The sequence below is a fragment of the Eretmochelys imbricata genome, chromosome 5 (assembly GCF_965152235.1).
Source record: "Eretmochelys imbricata isolate rEreImb1 chromosome 5, rEreImb1.hap1, whole genome shotgun sequence".
Taxonomy (NCBI): domain Eukaryota; kingdom Metazoa; phylum Chordata; order Testudines; family Cheloniidae; genus Eretmochelys; species Eretmochelys imbricata.
In genome coordinates this window covers 51,675,367-51,692,107 of record NC_135576.1, presented here as the reverse complement: position 1 = coordinate 51,692,107, position 16,741 = coordinate 51,675,367, and the positions used below count along the sequence as shown (strand labels likewise).

Genomic DNA, 16,741 nt, shown 5'->3' with positions numbered 1-16,741 from the left:
AAATCATTTACAACTAGTCAGAGAAGTTTTTTTTTTTTTTTTTTTTTTGACAGGGACAGACATTCATCTGATAATATCCACAAACATCCTTCAGAGTTTTATTTAAACACTGCCAAATAAATCCCCCAAATCTCCTGGCTGGATCCTTGGCCACATTAGGGCTGCTCTGCATTGCACTGGTGGCATAAAGCAACCTTACACCTGTCTTAACTGGCCAGCTGGTGAGTCCCTTGAGGCTGTTCTAACTGAAACAGGGATCAAAGGAAATCATAGATTGCCGAAATCTCCCTATCCCCACATGTACTAAGCCAAGCACAGCTTAGCCAGATCCAAGGACTGGGGCTTCTGTCATTACTTTTAGTGATAGATGCACAGGAAATTTTTGATAGACTTTAATCCACCATATGTTCATGAGAAGTGAAAATATAGACATATAGAAAATAACTCCACATGACAGCCATATTCTCTGCAAAGACCCAGGGCTATAAGTGCCTAGCACACTTAGGTGCACTGTATAAATAATTATATAAATCTGAAGTACCCAGTGAGCTGAGATCTGATAAGTCTTTTATCCTATGAAGGATACAACTGGGAATTTTTCTCACCCTCACCTCTCTCTCATTTGATCTCCAGAGTTATTTACAGAGATTTTTTGTTCGTGGAGATACATAGGAAATTGCAAGAAATAAAGCGGACTTGTAAGTGATGCTTAAATTTCTCTTATCCTGTGATTCTGTGAGTTACCTTGCGTTTTGTAAAAATAGTCCTGTGGATAAATTAGGATAAAATGAATCCCAGTTACTTAAATGGCTCACAGATCAGATCCTTGATACCAACCTCCTTAAGACACCCCAGAAGGTTTCTGTATTTACACAACAAATTCTTACTTCTGCATAAGGATATTTTTAAGCAGTCCAGTAAAAATTGTGCTTCTTCCCCACCTGATTTCCTCATTAAAATGCACTTGGAAATAACTGGCTACCAGAGAATTCTTAATAGATAGGAATTTAATTAACGTCTATTGGCAAGAACAAGTTATTTCTGCCAAATAAATTGCCCATTGAAGTCAAGGAACATTTTGCCATTAATATAAATGAGTGCAAGACTGGGTCTAAGGCTAATACATTTTTAACACATTGGGTCATCATCAATAATAATACTTAGCACTTGTATTTTCCAAGTGCTGCAAAGACCTAAAGTCACACTACGCATTGGAAGTAGATATGTAGATACTATTAGCTCCACTTTACCAATGGAGAAAAAAGGTAGAGTGACTTAGGCCACACAGTGAGTCCACAGCAGAACCCACATTAGAACCCAGGAGTTCCTGACTGTCAGACTTGATCTAGTTCCTCCAGAGTCTGCTGCCTCTCAAGAAACGAAGTCTTCTACATCTTCAAGAAAAGGAGCTTGATTCTCATTTGCATTTTCACTGATCTAACAGCATAAAGGAGCCTTAAAGTGAGTGCGAGTGTAATCTGCATCCACTTCAAGGTTCCCTTCCACTGCAGGAGCATAACACTAGGTGTAAATGAGAATCAGGCCCAAGAGGGTTTAATTAATCTCACAATATTTTTAGGAGCTCACACAGAGTCGATTATTACTAATTGTGTCTCATCAAAGCGTTCAGAGCGGTACAGCTACAGTACCAGAGCGCTGGTAATCTACAAGGCAGATAGAGAACATGGTATGTGCTAGGGGACTCAGAAGAGGGAAATAACTTGAATAATATTTTTGAATGGATTTGATTTGTTCTGTTTGTGATTGTGGGCCTCAGAGAAGGTTGAAGAGTGAAATCCAGGCCTGGCAAAACTTCCACCGATTTACACGAGGACAGGATTTCACCCCAAGAGTTTAGGTGGATGGAGGTCTGACAAATCTGGCTTGGAAGGGTGTTCAATACCTATGGAGTAGGTTGTAAGAAAACATGAAGTTAGGCGTGGAAGGACAATAATCAATCATGAATCTTCCCAGTGTGCAATCCTTCAGTTACCCTTTTCAGTGTTCTCAAAGATATATTTCTTCTGTTTAATCATTCCTTAATCCTTTTTTATTTCAGGGATTTAAAGAGGTTAGCAAGACACCTCAGAACATTTGATATCTGTTCAGTGAAAACAATGCTTTCATTTTGGAACACCATCCTGAAGCCCTGGGGTTAATCAGATCATGGTCAAGAACCTCACTTCCCTTTCCATTCATGTCTAATGATGATGATGTTGACCTAGTATGTCTGCCTTTTCATTGGGTTTGAATCTTTTTGGTAGATTTTCATGCCCTTGTGTTTTGTTTTTGAGTTTGCATGATTCTTGCATACTTCTTTACAGGTTTGAAGGCAGATTTGTCTTATGTCCTGTGTCTAGATCAAATAGTTTGACACCAACTTTCCAATATTCTATACTGATGCACACTTGGCAGTATCAAAGGGCATTTTAAAACTAATAAAAGTCTTAGCTGTCTCCTCTACTTCCTGAGTACACGCATGATATAAAATAGGGTTTTGTCACTTAGAAGGAGAGAAACTCTGATATATCAACTGAAAGAGGATTCAATATTTTCTTCTTTGCTCAATAGTAAAAATTTGTCCAAAAACAGAGTACTGGGAAAAGACCACATTTCAAAATGATGCTCTTTACACATAAAAGCGGCCAAGAGTCCTGTGGCACCTTATAGACTAACAGACATATTGGAGCATAAGCTTTTGTGGGTGAATACCCACTTTGTCGGATGCATCCGAAAGCTTATGCTCCAATACGTCTGTTAGTCTATAAGGTGCCACAGGACTCTTTGCCACTTTTACAGATCCAGACTAACACGGCTACCCCTCTGATTTTGACATGATCAGCTATAAGGAACTGATTCTGATGATCTTAGATTACCCTGAAACCATGCCATAGAAAATGTTACAGAATTCACATTATTTAAACTATTAAAAATACATATTGATTAAGAAAATGCCCATGTGTCAGAACTTTCCCTGTTGGCTTGATCCCGCAACTCTTACTCACATGAGCAATTTTTCAATGGTCCCACTAAAGTCAAAGAGTTTATTTGCGTGAGTATGCTTTGCAGAACTGGTCCTTAATGCATGTCAGAAGGGAAAAAAATCTCGTCAGTGGTGGAATGTTTTATCATAAATTAGAATCAAATAAGCAGTTTATGATACAATGGGTTTTTTCTACTCCTTTCTGTCCTCATCATTCAGCATGTGGTCGTATGCCTTAGTTACAACACACCATCCAAACTCTGCATTGAATATGGAAATATTAATTTCCTCATGGGCTTCTCTGTGGAACTCGCTCTTGTTGTATCTAAATAACTCACAAGCAATGAATTTATTTTCACAACAGTCTTGTGAGCGATGGCACTAATAATATCCCCATTTTACAGATATTGTCAGTCTCTCTTCACTGATGAGCAGGCAGATGACTCACACCCTGTCCTAGAAACTAAAAACCTGATCCAAAGCCCACTGAAATCAATGGGAGTATTTCTGCTGATTCCAAGTGGTGTTGGATCAGGCATTTAAAGCACACCGAAGTCATCTCCTAACCTGGGGACTGAGAGTTCTGGGGATGCTTCTGACTTCTGTGTACTGTGCTGTCACTTCAGCAAGGGACAAATACATTCGGTGTATTTGATCAGACTGGAGGAGTGATGTGCCTTGTATGTGTAGAGGACAGAAGGAGACACAATAACATAATATGAGTCCTTCAAGAATAACCAGGGTATTGTCTGTATTGGCTACAGTTATTCCACCAGTAACAGATAATGGTAATGACATTAGGCAGGCCATCATATTTAGCTATCTCACATGATTTCTGCTGGCAAGGATGCACTATGTTGATAGCTGTTTTCACATTCCATCAATTCCTTATATTAATAGGATGTGACATAGAAGTCCTATGCTTTGTTCCAGGAGCAATTGATTGACTGCATATTTTTTCACCTTGAAGCCCTTTCCAGAGATGTAGCATGCACAACAAATAATAACACCATTCCATTAAGAAAGTCACTATTTGCAGTACTAGGACATTACTAACGTTGTGGTTTATATCTGCAAACCAATCACAATGTGTTCTATAGCTGAACCGCTTGGTAGTAATGACCATATGTAATTAGATTTAACACCTTTGTGCGAGGGTGGAAAATACCAAAGACGCCCGCCACTGTAACATTTAACTTCGAGAAAGGGAACTACACAAAAATAAGGAAGCTAGTTAAATGGAAATTAAATGGAATGGTCAGCAGAATGAAATGCGTGCAAGCTCATGGAAACTGTCTAAAAACACCATAATAGAGGCTCAAACTAAAATTATCCCACAAATTAAAAAAAATATATAGAAAGTAAGAGGACCAAAAAAAAAAAAAAATACTACCACGGCTAAACAGAATAAATGAGGCAGTTAGAGACAGAAAGGCATCCTGTAAAAATTGGAAGTCAAATCCTAGTGAGGAAAATAGAAAGAAGCATAAACTCTCGCATGTCAAGTGTAAAAGTATTATTAGGCAGACCAAAAAAGAATTTAAAGTAGCAAAAGGCACAACAACTAACAGCAGTTTTTATTAAAAGTTCATCAGAAGCAGGAAGCCTGCCAAATGATCCGTGGGGCCCCTGGACTATCGAGGTGCTAAAGGAGCACTCATGGAAGAAAGACCATTGAAGAGAAGCTAAATGAATTCTTTGAATTGGGCTTTACTACAGAGAATGCGAGGGAGATTCCCACACTGTGCCATTCTTTTTGGGTGACAAATCTGAGGAACTATCCCAGACCAAGGTGTCAATAGAAGAAGTTTGGAACAAACTGATAAATTAAACAGTAATAAGTCACCAGGACCAGATGGTATTCACCCAAGAGTTCTGAAGGAACTCAGATATGAAATTGCAGAACTACTAACTGCAGTTTATAACCTATTGTTTAAATCAGCTTCTGTACCACATGATTGGATGATAGCTAATGTGACACCGCTTTTTTAAAAAAGGCTCCAGAGGCGATCCTGGCAAGTACAGGATAAGTTAGGTAAACCTAACTTCAGTACCAGGCAAATTGATTGAAAACTATAGTAAAGAAGAGAATTATCAGACACATAGATGAACATGATTTGTTGGGGAAGAGTCAACATGACTTCTGTGAAGGGAAATTATACCTCACCAATCTATTGAAATTCTTTAAGGGGGTCAAGAATCATGTAGATAGGGTGATCCAGTGGATATAGTGTACTTAGAATCATAGAATATCAGGGTTGGAAGGGACCTCAGGAGGTCATCTAGTCCAACCCCCTGCTCAACGCAGGACCAATCCCCAATTAAATCACCCCAGCCAGGGCTTTGTCAAGCCTGACCTTAAAAACTTCTAAGGAAGGAGATTCTACCACCTCCCTAGGTAACGCATTCCAGTGTTTCACCACCCTCCTAGTGAAAAAGTTTTTCCTAATATCCAACCTAAACCTCCCCCACTGCAACTTGAGACCACTACTCCTTGTCCTGTCCTTTTCTACCACTGAGAATAGTCTAGAACCATCCTCTCTGGAACCACCTCTCAGGTAGTTGAAAGCAGCTATCAAATCCCCCCTCATTCTTCTCTTCTGCAGACTAAACAATCCCAGTTCCCTCAGCCTCTCCTCATAAGTCATGTGTTCCAGACCCCCTAATCATTTTTGTTGCCCTTCGCTGGACTCTCTCCAATTTATCCACATCCTTCTTGTAGTGTGGGGCCCAAAACTGGACACAGTACTCCAGATGAGGCCACACCAATGTCGAATAGAGGGGGACGATCACGTCCCTCGATCTGCTCGCTATGCCCCTACTTATATATCCCAAAACGCCATTGGCCTTCTTGGCAACAAGGGCACACTGCTGACTCATATCCAGCTTCTCATCCACTGTCACCCCTAGGTCCTTTTCCGCAGAACTGCTGCCTAGCCATTCGGTCCCTAGTCTGTAGCTGTGCATTGGGTTCTTCCGTCCTAAGTGCAGGACCCTGCACTTATCCTTATTGAACCTCAGCAGATTTCTTTTGGCCCAATCCTCCAATTTGTCTAGGTCCCTCTGTATCCTATCCCTGCCCTCCAGCGTATCTACCACTCCTCCCAGTTTAGTATCATCCGCAAATTTGCTGAGAGTGCAATCCACACCATCCTCCAGATCATTTATGAAGATATTGAACAAAACCGGCCCCAGGACCGACCCCTGGGGCACTCCACGTGACATCGGCTGCCAATTAGACATGGAGCCATCGATCACTACCCGTTGAGCCCGACAATCTAGCCAACTTTCTACCCACCTTATAGTGCAATCATCCAGCCTTTACTTCTTTAACTTGCTGACAAGAATACTGCGGGAGACCGTGTCAAAAGCTTTGCTAAAGTCAAGAAACAATACATCCACTGCTTTCCCTTCATCCACAGAACCAGTAATCTCATCATAGAAGGCGATTAGATTAGTCAGGCATGACCTTCCCTTGGTGAATCCATGCTGACTGTTCCTGATCACTTTCCTCTCATGTAAGTGCTTCAGGATTGATTCTTTGAGGACCTGCTCCATGATTTTTCCGGGGACTGAGGTGAGGCTGACTGGCCTGTAGTTCCCAGGATCCTCCTTCTTCCCTTTTTTAAAGATTGGCACTACATTAGCCTTTTTCCAGTCATGCGGGACTTCCCCCGTTCGCCACGAGTTTTCAAAGATAATGGCCAATCTTAAAGAAATCTTGGACTTTCAGAAAGCCTTCGACAAGGTCCCTCACCAAAGGCTCTTAAACAAAATAAGCAATCATGTTTACGAATCAGTAACTGGTTAAAAGACAGAAACAAAGGGTAGGAATAAATGGTCAGTTTTCACAATGGAGAGAGGTAAATAGTGGTGTCCCCCCAGGGGTTTGTTCTGGGACCAGTGCTGTTCAACATATTTATAAATGATCTAGAAAAAGGGATGTACAGTGAGGTGGAAAAGTTTGCAGATGATACCAAATTACTCAAGATAGTTAAGTCCTAAGCAGACTGCAAAGAATTACAAAGGACTCTCACAAAATTTGGTGACTGGGCAACAAAATGGCAGATGAAATTCAATGTTGATAAATGCAAAGTAATGCACATTGGAAAACATAATCCCAATTTCACATACAAAATGATGAGTTCTGAATTAGCTGTTATTACTCAAGAAAGAGCTCTTGAAGTCATTGCAGATAGTTCTCTGAAAACATCCACTCAATGTGCAATGGCAGTCAATAAAGCTAACAGTGTTATAAACCATTAGGAAAGGGAGAGAGAATAAGAAAGAAAATATCATAATGCTACTATATAAAGGTACAGAGAAGGGCAACAAAAATGATCAATGGTATGGAACAGCTTCCCTATGAGGAGAGAGATTAAAAAGACTGGGACTGTACGACCTAGAAAAGAGACAACTAAGGGGAGTAGGGAAGTGTTATTTACTCCTTCCCGTAACACAAGAGACAGGGGTCAGTACTGCAAGCAGTGCTGGTCAACATATTCATAAATTATCTTGACAGACGGGTAAACGGAGCGGCGACAAAGTTTGCAGATGATACGAACTTACTCAAGGTAGTTAAGCCTAATGTAGTGGGCCCTCAGCCTTTCCAGACTGCTGTACCCCTTTCAGGAGTCCGATTTGTCTTGTGTACCCCCAAGTTTCACCTCACTTAAAAACTACTTGCTTACAAAATCAGACACAAAAATACAAAACTGGCACAGCACACTGTTACTGAAAAATAGCTGCCTTTCTCATTTTTACCATATAATAAAAATAAAACAATTGGAATATAAATATTGTGCTTACATTTCAGTGTATGGTATATAGAGCAGTATAAACAAGTCATTGTTTGTATGGAATTTTAGTTTATACTGACTTCACTAGTGCTTTTTATGTAGCCTGTATCTATATGAGTTGCAAATATCTAGATCAGTTGATGTATCCCCTGGAAGACCTCTGTGTACCCCCACAGGTACATGTACCCCTGATTGAGACCTACTGGTCTAAAGCACACTGTAAAGAGTAACAAAGGGATCTCACAGAACTGGATGACTGGACAACAAAATGTCGGATGAAATTCAGTGGTGATAAATGCAAAGTAATGCATATTGGAAAACATAGTCTCAACTATACATACAAAATGATGGGGTCTTAATTAGCTGTTCCCATTCAAGAAAGAGATCTTGGCGTCATTGTGGATAATTCTCTGAAAACATCCACTCAATGTTCAGCGTCAGTCAAAAAAGCTAACAGAATGTTAGGAACCGTTAGGAAAGGGACAGATGATAAAATGCCATGATATAAATCCCTCATGCACCCACATCTTGAATACTGCATGCAATTCTGGTCACCCCATCTCAAAAAAGATACGGAAATAATACAGAGAAGGGCAACAAAAGTGATTAGGGGTATGGAACAGCTTCCATATGAGGAAGGATTAAAAAGATGAACTATTCATCCTGGAAAAGAGACAAGTAACCGGGGGGGGGCATATGATAGAAGACTATAAAATTATGAATTGTGTGGAGAAAGTGAATAAAGAAGTGTTATTTATGCCTTCATATAAACACAAGACCGAGGGGGTCTTCCAATGAAATTATTTGGCAGCAGGTTTAAAACAAACCAAAGAAGAGCGTCTGCACACAACACACCGTGAGCTTGTGAAACTCATTGCCAGGAGATGCTGTGAAGGCCAAAACTATAACGGGGTTCAAAAAGGAATTAGATAAGTTTATGGAGGATAGGTCCATCATTGGCTATTAGCCAAGATGGTCAGGGTTGCAATCCCATGCTCTGGGTATACATAAGCTTCTGACTGCCAGATGCTGGGACAGGACGACAGGGGACGGATCACTCGATAATTGCCTGGTTCTGTTCATTCCCTCTGAAGTATTTGGCATTGGCCACTGTTGGAACACAAGCTCCTGGGCTAGATGGACCATTGGTCTGACCCACTATGGCCATCCTTATGCTCTGAGCTACACATACAAAATCAGTTGAGGACTTAGGCACTAGACGGGAATTGTGTGATTGTGACGTACGTTATTCACTTCTGTTAATATCTTCAAAAAACTCCAACTAGCATGTACTGTACTTTCTAAGGAGTCAGATGGGATGGACACAGCAGCTGTCCACACATCTAAAGCCCAATTTAGTGCTAGCATAATTAGGCTGAGGTAGCAGGAAAGATGGATACAAAAGTTAGTTATTGCCTTATGGCTTTCTTGAGTCCAAGTGAAGGCATGCAGAAAGCTGTTCCTACTCTTCCTACTCCTTTCTCTTTGAAGCCATATTTGGCAGTAGTGTTCCCACTTATCACAAAGATATTTATTTGCTATATCTTATACATTTATCAGTCTTCTCCTTTTAGTTATTTCATTATGCAATTCCTTGTCAATCTCAGAGTGGATGGTTTCCAGTGATAAGAGTATTTTCCCAGAGCTATAGATTTTGGTCTCTTTCAATCCTTTCTTTTTATTAAGATCCTTTATCCCCTTCTGTACCCTACTTACATTGAGCATTTTGATTTTTTTTGTCCTACCTGGCTTCCACTTAATTCCCTAAAATCAGATTGTCATCTTCACTATTACCTCATACTTTGGCCCAAAAGGTTACTCTAGGAGCCTCATTCTGATAGGCATTTCACCTGCTCCTATTAGTAGTACACACAGACGTATAGGAATGAAGGTACCACATACAATACGCAATGCCTGTGCTTGGATATAGTCTAGTTTTCTCAGCTTTCTGTTTCCTGCCAGTCCAAATACCTGGCATTCATACTCAATAATTGGTCTAATGAGCACTCTGTACAGCGTTATCACCGTTTTCTTATCCACTTCCCAGGATGTTCCAGAAATAGTTTTAAGTAAGTTAATTCAGCTGGTCATCAAATATCCCATTTAAGAGTTTGTAATTTTTCACTATATTATCTGTTGGTCATATAGATAGAACTTTATATTTAAACCAGTGAACTGCTGCTGGGCTTACGAGCGAGCCTGCTAGCTTCCTCGGCCAATCAGGCAAGGTGTCCCATCAGATGGTCAAGCTAATACAGTTCATCTGTGCTCATTAGGTTATCAGGAAACTGGGCAGGTGTAAGTCTTTTTCCCAACAGTATGGCCCTTTCCCATACTCACACGGGGAAAGGAGCTGTTTTTTCATAGAGGTCTAGGAGTTTGGTGGACTGTAACTAAAGAGGAGATGAAGCATATGTTTTTCCTTAGATTTGATGGCCAGAAGGGACAATTATGATCATCTAATCTGACCTTCTGCATAACACAGTCAATAGGACTTCCCTGAATTAATTCCTGCTTCAGGTTCAATAGCTGTGGTTGAATTAGAGCATAGCTTTTAGAAAAAACATCCAATCTTAACATAAATGTTTCCAGGGATGGAGAATCCACTACAACCCCTTGGTGAGTTACTCCAATGGTTAATTACCTGCACTGCTAACTATTTACACCTTATTTGTAGCTTGAATTTATCTAGCTTCAATTTCTATCCATTTGGATTGTGTTACACTGTGTCTTCTACACTGAAGAGTCATTTCTTCTGGAACTTCCCAGTGTTCCAAAACTTAAATAAATCTGGCCCAAATTCAGACAGAAATATTTATTAAATTCTTCTGCCTTATTATTGACAGTTCTACCATTTCCATCTATTAATGGACCAATACAATTGTGAGGGTTCCTTTTGTTCCTAATTTACTTAAGAAATTTCTTTGTCGTCTTTAACTCTGCTGGCTATAAATATCTCAGTGTGGCCTTTTGCTATCCTTATCAATTTCCTACAATTCCTAGCTCCTAATTTTTATTTGGTGCTATCAATTTCCTTTTTCTACATTTATTATTAAAAAGACAGATGCTTTCATTTCCCCTCCAAGCCAGGCTTTTATTTTATTTATTTATTTTAAAGGGAAGTCTTCTTTCTTGATTGTAGGATTTTTGCTTTTTGGGCATTTAGTAAGATGTTCTTGAACAGTTCCTATTTGTTAATTTTTTTTTCTGTTTAAATTCTCTTGTTGATTTGTCTCATAACTGTTTCAGCTTTGTTAAATTAGCCTTTTAAAGCACCAAATATATATATTACCATGACAGTCTATAGCCCTAGGTTCACCTCTTTTACAAGACTATGATAGATTTTGTATAAAGTATACTTTTTGAAGTATCATTTGAAAACTCATAATTTGCTGAGCATTATTGTCCTGGCAAAATGTGTGGCAACATTTTATGTAAAGTTATAAAATTTTACCGTATGACATTACTGAAACATGTTCCAACTTTAGAAAAGCAGCCACAAACCAGTTCCTCAGACAAAAGGCCAACTGATGCCTCAGCTAGGGGTCAACAAAATCAAATGGACCATTGCCTGGTTAAGGGCCATTCTTTGATAGGAAAGAGGGTGTGAGCAAAAAATTTATATCTTCTCAAAGAAACAGCTGGAAATTCCCATCCCCACAGACTTTCTATCTCTTGAATCCCAGCTGGAGATAATTCTCAAAGAAAAGGAAAAAAATATAATGGGGAATACATGCCCCATGTTTTCCTTCCTTTCTCTCTACCCCCAGCCACTACAATACCTCAGAAACAAAGAAACAGCTTTGGACTGAGGGAGGGATCCTGTCTGAAAGGAATTCAACCAGTAGGACTGCTGAAGCATGTGGTGAGAGACTTTTGCTTTGAATTCACTTCTCATTTAGTTATTAGTTGCATTTACTGTTATTTATCAATGCATCCGATGAAGTGAGCTGTAGCTCATGAAAGCTTATGCTCAAATAAATTTGTTAGTCTCTAAGGTGCCACAAGTCCTCCTTTTCTTTTTGCGGATACAGACTAACACGGCTGCTACTCTGAAACCTTTTATTTTCTTGTAACCAATTCTAACTTTTATGCCTCATTACTTGTAATCACTTTATCTTTCTGTAGTTAAATAAACTTGTTTTATCTAAACCAGTGTGTGTTGGAATTGAAGTGTTTGGCAAACTATTGAGATAAAAAATTACATGCACAAATCCTGTTAATAAAATGACAGGCTTTATGTCAGCTTGTATTGTCCAAGAGAGGGCTGGGCAGTACAAGATGTACATTTCTGGGGGAAAGTCTGGGACTGAGAATTTGCTGGTGTTGGTCTGCAGTGTAACTCAAGAGTGGCTAGCCTAAGAACTCATGCATTATAGCTGGGTTTACAAGAGGGAGGCTGAGAGCGAGCAGACCAGGAGTGGTTGCTCTCACAGCGAAGTAGTATAAAAGGCACCTCCCCCTCCAGGTTGGACAATTGAAGGGCCACAGCTGTTCAAACAGACCAGATTATACCCTGGGCAAGGTCACATCGGCACAGTGAGCTGGATAGATGCACAATTTGTTATATTAAGTGCAGTTTACACTTTGAGTCCTGGTACAGTGATTTTAAGTGAGTCTCACATGTGACTGTCTCCAGCCACCACCTTATTTCAGGTGAGGGAAATAGTACAGCATAAAAATGAGCGGCCGTGACACAACTGCAAAGTTAGAGCTGGCCAGATTGGGGGCAGCAGAAAAGAGCGCAAATACCAGTATCAGATGTGGCAGCCAAAAATGAGACTGAAAGAAGCAGCTGCTGCATGGGAAGCTGAAGAAGTCACCCATAAGAGAGCCATGGAGCTGAGAAACAGAGGCTGAGGAGGAGAAGAGGAACTACAACCTGTAACGGTTAGAAAAACATGGAAAGATCCCAAACTCACCAACATCTCCCTCCACTCAAGGAACCCTCTGGTGGGACAAGGTGTGTCCTGCATACAAAGAGAGACTGCACTGAAGAGAGTACTTCACCACTTTTGAAAAGCTAGGTGAAATTCATAAGATTCCTGAGGAAAGAGTCCCCGCACTGATTGCAAAACTGTCTGGTAAAGCTCAGAATGTATTTCATGAAAGCCAATTTGGGAAGCTTTGATATATTCTGAATTTAAGAAAGCTGTTTAACAAAGGTTCCAAATTACTCCTGAAATGTGTAGGGTGAAATTTAGAAATCTTAAAAGGAGTGCTGGCATGAGTCATAAAGGGACTGTTTATAAGATGTGACCTAATAAGAATATGGGTACAAGGAAAAGGAGTTGAAAATTATGACTAATTGATGGTCAGTGCATATATTCAAGAAATGTTCTTGAGCAGTGGGATCAATGTAAAAAGTTGCCTGTGGGATAACTCTGTAAAATCTGTAGCGTAGATGGCTACATTGGCTGATGCCTTTGAGCAAGCCTTTTATATCACCACAGGACTTGACTCAGAAAGACTGAGACTTACCCAAGCTCCTGGGCCACTGGCCCAGTCAGGAATACACTCAAGAGTCTGGAGAGCGAGATTTGCCACTGGCACAAAAACACCTTCAGGACTAGACACAACTCCCAAGGTCATTTTCACTTGTGGTAACACCTGAAGGCAAAAGTAGTATCAATCTCTGCTGTAGACTAGAAGAGCACCCAGCAGAGCAACTGTTGCTAGGTACACTTCTTGCAGGAGGGTTCTTCAGTCTTTGATCAATGATCCACAATATACAATGAGTTGTAAACGTATATTGAACAGCTATTTCCACCACAAAGTAGTTAATTGTGTGGGAATAAGTGTAACAATGCAATGGAGCCATACTGCTTAAACATAGCATAGAGTTTTGAGTCTGTACACACATTTCACAGCTTTCTTCAAAACTAAATGCAGTTGTCACTATTCTTCCATTACACTATCCCTTCACACAAGACAAGGGTAATCAAACCTCAGAGCCAATTTGGAACTACCTTTTCTAGAGCAATGATTCTTAACCAGGGGATAACCTGAAACCCCCAGGGAATTGACAGCAGCTACCTAGAAGACCATGAGCTTTGAGGTTACAGCTTTTCTGTAGTCTCTCCTGAAGGAGCTTTGCTCAACTTCTGGAGTCCATTTTTTTTTAAAATGTTATTTGAATACTAGAAAAATCAGCTGTACTGCATGCAATGTTAAATAATCAAATCCCATTTTGACAAATTACTGAAGCCACTGAAGAAATTCTGGTAGTATTCACTAGGAACCAGCTCCAAGGATTCTTCGTTACATTTAGGGAGGACGTGACATGGTTAGCTGCATTTAGGACTACTATGAAAGAGAAGAATGTTTACTTAAAGGCCTTAAAACAAACCCTGCTCTCATTTACACAGGTATAAATATGGAGACACTCTTTTAAAGCTCAAAGATCTGAACTTCTCCAAAGATTAGGTTTTATAGTTTGGGTCCATCTCTAATATTAATGTTTGAAAACTGTAAATCAGATCTTTTACAAATGTATATAAAGTCTGTAGGAATCCACACATGCAAAAATTCCCCGTGCTACTTTCATCAGCAGTTTCACATCTGACCTACAGCGATCACCTTCTTTTTTGGCAGGGTTTTCCAGGACAGTTGACTTTTTAGCAGCAGGCTCTTTCAGTCTATTCTAAAGGTGTCAGATTATGGACAGTGAGTTTGTGATCTGCAGGGAAGTGAAACCATTATATTCATGCCTCTGAAAATTTCAAAGGAGATTCAAATTGTGATTCTAAAAGTACAGACCACTTTATCCTTTAAGCGGAAGTATCTTGCAGTCACTACTAATTCACCCCCACCCCGCCCAAATAAACTGAGTTCTCTTTAGAGGACTAAAGAAGCTAGAGAGTTAATTGCTAAAGAAGTAGTCATTTATAAGCACTATTTTCTTAGTCAGGTATTAATGTAGCTGAGGACAAATTTCTGGTTCTCTTATATTTATAGTTTATATTAGGAAGCACATGTTTTTTTTCCAAAGGAGATAAAACTAGAAGGGCTGCAGACAGGAAAAGTGATGTTTCTAGAAATAGAACTAGATTAAATACTGGAGCCCAGTCACAGCTGGTATTAACTACCACACCATGTGATCCTGACTGACATTTGAAAGGCATCACAGAGCCATAGCTAAAAGTTCACACAGATAATGTATATATTCATATTTTAAATAGCAAACAATAGAGCAGATTTGAATAAAATGTCAGTATGTGGCCATGCTTGACCTTTCAGTCTTTAGAAAGCTAAAGTGTGACATTACTCAAGCTATGCTTGTTCCGATAATTGAATCATGATGTAGCTACATACATGGAACTCAAACTGTTAACCAGCTGTTCTTGATAATGATGCTACTGCAGTAAATAGACCCTCATAAGTGATAAAAAATGGGGTTCAAAAAGAACAAAATTCTGTTGTTACCTGATAACACTTCACTTGTGTCATACAAAGCCTGATCCAAAGCCAACTGAAGTTATTGGGAATTTTTTCCATTCACATTAATGGGCTGGTTAACCTCTCAAACAGAGTTGGTTTAAAACAAGTCTCCAGAAATCAACCACCATATTTCTAATTTTGCTTTTAAATTTAATATGCATCATCATGAATGAAGAGGCCAGGATTGCATTTCTCTCTCTTCATAACTCCATTGATCCATGAACCTGTATAAAATCTAATCTTCTTAAAGGAATTCAAAAATCAGCTTACACTGAAAGAAGGAGAAGGGGAAAGATGGTAAAGAATGTTGAACAGTCCAAAAAAACCCCCACACCATTCTGTGATAGAAGCTCATTGGTATAAACTGGCATAGTTCCATTGAGGGTGACCAACAGAAGATCAGGCCCATGAGGTCTTTTCTGGAGAGGTGCTGAGTCCCAAACACTCCCACGCAAGCCAGTGAGTTGTGGATATTGATCACCTCTAAGAAGCTGGTCTGCTGCACCATATAGCAAGAAAACTTGTATCTAATGTGTAAATAAAGACAACATTTCTAGCTAACTCCAGACATTTACAGACAATTTAAGGTGGTTTCTCTGCAGGGTGACTGTAGAAATGTTATCATGATTCTGCCAGATTTTAATTTTTGTTTATTTAAAATGCTACTTAAGTGTCACCATTTGAAGCAGCTGCATAGTGGGCTGACACAGTTTGCTGTCATTGCTGTCTGAGTAGTTATGCAAATCAGTAAATTATAGTCAAATTACACCATCATGCATGGTGCTTTGAATTCATTTTTAATAAGCCTCCCCATTTTAAATGCCACTGTTTGTGGAGAACAAAAACGCAAGAAGAGTTAGTTAAACTGACCTTGAAGCTGAAGTTAGACACCTCTTGCTGGCCAGTGAGCCCAGAAGCAGAAAGTGAGTAAGTAGTTTGTGTACTGCCAGGATTCCAGGTCATATGAGGAGGAAGGGACGGTGGGGGAAGGGGAACATAATTACTCCACTGGCCAATCCTATTTCATTTAGTGATACTGATAACATTTGTTCACACAACTGTGCCCTTGAAGGTATAACGAGAATGAGGCAATGCTGCTCCCTTCTTACATTTATGAAATCAACATTTTCTTTAATTGGCTGAGCCACCAGAGATTACAATCTTGTAAGAAAATAAGAGGCCTGATTCTTAATTGTGAAAAGGGTCCTTTGTGCTGCTCCACTAGTGTATAGCCAACCACCCGGGAATCCCCAGCTCCAGTGAAGATCATTGGTGAAATGGAACCAGTGTAGCAACTCTATCACCCCTTCCTTACAGCTCTAGAAGTAGGGGTTATGGCCAAAGAACAGGGGGGCACGACTGGACCCCTGCTGGGCTCTGAACGTTTCTAATTGCCAGAACAGATCCGTTGGGCTACAGGCAACCTGGCATTGCCTAGAGAAAGCACAGGGATAGCATAAGCCACTCCACCCAACCTTAGTCCTGCTCTGAATGGAACTTGGCCAGCGCAGAGAAATGG

General features: G+C 40.0%; 1 protein-coding gene across 1 annotated transcript in view; it reads right to left on the bottom strand.

Annotated features, from left to right (window-relative positions):
- CKMT2 (creatine kinase, mitochondrial 2) overlaps positions 1 to 16,139 on the bottom strand; it is a 35,295-nt gene extending 19,156 nt beyond the window's left edge. Inside the window, exons 1-2 of the mRNA XM_077817131.1 lie at positions 16,093 to 16,139; positions 13,264 to 13,392 (exon numbers count right to left, since the gene is read on the bottom strand). The gene's annotated coding sequence lies outside the window, so the exon portion shown is untranslated. The remainder of the gene's footprint in view (positions 1 to 13,263; positions 13,393 to 16,092) is intronic.
- Positions 16,140 to 16,741: the final 602 nt, after the last annotated feature.